Genomic DNA, 2,500 nt, shown 5'->3' with positions numbered 1-2,500 from the left:
TGTCAACAAACCTATCCGAGTGTTGACACCTTGGCGTGGTGAATCTTAATGATTACAAAACCTATGTCGATAGAGAGGAAATCTCTGCAGGGTCACCCATATCGAACAGGTTTTGTAAGAAAGATCAGACAAAGAGCAACTCACACAAACAGTCGTAGAACCCAATGCTAACTGGCACGTCCCTGATGGCGAACAGGGAAATTCCCCCATAGATATATGGGGTACCGTCATAATGACGGAGTGGACCATTGGGAACCCTATAAATATATAGGGTTTCACCAAATATAATGAGTGCTTAATTGATTGATTGATTGATTGATGTCAACAAAGCGAAATGTTCAATCAGTATTGCCCACGATGTACCTGTTTCTGATGATCTTTCGACAGAGCTTAAATTTTGAAAAACCCGCCTGTTATTTACCAATACCTTTATCATCGTAACCTATTGAAACCTAGTCTAACCTATCTCAAACTGACAACGTCTAGTATTTCCCGATAAAGACAATTTGGATCCATGCCAAAAGGAACCCAAACGTAATTTTTTGGCCTCTTTTCAGTAAATATTGATTGAAATAGCATTGTGATTAAACCCATAGAAAACGGTCACATTCTGATGTGTTTCCCTCCGCTATTTGTAGATCAAAGGCTTAAGAAACTCAGTATATGACAGCAATATCGTGGTTTTAATCCTCAATTTCCAGGAACCAGAATGAAAATAATTACGTACATGTGGGAAGCTATATAGACAGAAAGGTGTGTATTAAAAAGTAGATATATTTTGGGGAAGTACGCACTTCAAAAAAATGGTTGCGTCTCCACAGTAGCAATTAGGAAACGATTAATAATTGTAAAGACATGTTAGTTTCTACCTGCAACAAAAAACGGTAAAAGAGCTAAAAAAAAATCATAAAGGATAGAAAATGGATAAGAATAATTTGTTTTCAATTTGGAGTTGCAGGGTTGATAAGAATATATTTGTTCAATTTCGAGTTATAGGGTCAGTGTCCTGTCGTTCCCTCTTTGAAAAAACCTATTAAATCACTTCACGTCTAGCTTTAGCAGACTCGGAATATATTCTTCTCTTTTTCGAATAATATATTTTTCTCTTTTCGAATATCTATTCTCATCTCGTATCATCAAGATCAGAAAATATTCTAGTCGTTCCTCTCTGAATGTTTTTGTATTTCATTTTTATCTTTCGTTTATTGCTGCGCTAAAACAGCGTACTCCAGTCTAGCGTCAATTAGATTTTTTCCATAATCTTTTTTATCATGTCTTTGTCCAAGTAAGGTTAATGATACTTTCATATTCTTCATTAATGTGAATAGGAGGTAAAGGGAACACGGGTTGAGGGAAATACTTTTATTCCTGACTAGTTTCGCCTGAGTGGCTTCTTCAGGCGAAACTAGTCAGGAATAAAAGTATTCCCCTCAGCCCGTGTTCCCTTTACCTCCTATTCACATTCGTCACAATGTATACATATTCTTCATTAAATTACAACACTCCCATGCGTGCTTCAGGTAGCAAATTTTCCCAAAACCATCAACTTTAAGTCACTTTCGTCTATCGTTTTTTGTTAATCTAACATACCCATTCTATAGAGCGACGATTCTTGCATCAGTTCTGAACAATATGCAATCTTTCGAAGTCATGTTCATTTCCCATTCCCGGCTGTGTTTATATAACAATCTGCATTTCTTCATACTCTTCCCTTTCCTCATGACCTTTGCATCATCTAATGGGATAGTGTAACTGGTAACTTCATCCATTATGTCATTAACATATAACAAAAACATTACTGGCGCTAACACTGAAACCTGGGGAACTCCACTAAAGTATACAGGCGCGCGCCCGTGTGTGTGTGTGTGTGTGTGTGTGTGTGTGTGTGTGTGTGTGTGTGTGTGTGTGTGTGTGTGTGTGTGTGTGTGTGTGTGTGTGTGTGTGTGTGTGTGTGTGTGTGTGTGATTCACCACCATGGTCTTGGATCACGTGTTGGACTCGTGATTGACAGATATTTCCCTCCCGGAAGAGAGCTCAGAGCTCATGTGTGTGTGTGTGTGTGTGTGTGTGTGTGTGTGTGTGTGTGTGTGTGTGTGTGTGTGTGTGTGTGTGTGTGTGTGTGTGTGTGTGTGTGTGTGTGTGTTTATTTTTGCGTGTGGTTAGTGTTGTGTGTGCACGTGTATGCTCGCTCGTGTAGCTGTGTGTGTGCATGCTTATGTGTGTTTTTGTGTGTGTATGTGTGTGTGCGTGTGTGTGTGTATGCGTGTGCGTGTGTTATTGTGTGTGTGTGTGTGTGTGTGTGTGTGTGTGTGTGTGTGTGTGTGTGTGTGTGTGTGTGTGTGTGTGTGTGTGTGTGTGTGTGTGTGTGTGTGTGTGTGTGTGTGTGTGTGTGCGTGTGCGTGTGTGTGTGCGTGTGTATGGGAGTCTACATGTACCATCTGGTGCGCAGGACCGTGGAGTCTCTCCGTTACTCCTCGCCACAGTCTCCATCTTTCTTTTT

General features: G+C 40.2%; 1 protein-coding gene across 2 annotated transcripts in view; it reads left to right on the top strand.

Moving 5' to 3' along the window:
• LOC143021027 (follistatin-like) overlaps positions 1–2,500 on the top strand; it is a 221,340-nt gene that overhangs the window by 52,671 nt on the left and 166,169 nt on the right. The window lies entirely within an intron of this gene.

Source organism: Oratosquilla oratoria, chromosome 41, assembly GCF_046742065.1.
Source record: "Oratosquilla oratoria isolate Oo_2021 chromosome 41, ASM4674206v1, whole genome shotgun sequence".
NCBI classification, from domain to species: domain Eukaryota; kingdom Metazoa; phylum Arthropoda; class Malacostraca; order Stomatopoda; family Squillidae; genus Oratosquilla; species Oratosquilla oratoria.
Note: the sequence above shows the minus strand (reverse complement) of the source record. Positions and strands in the feature narration are given on the sequence as shown.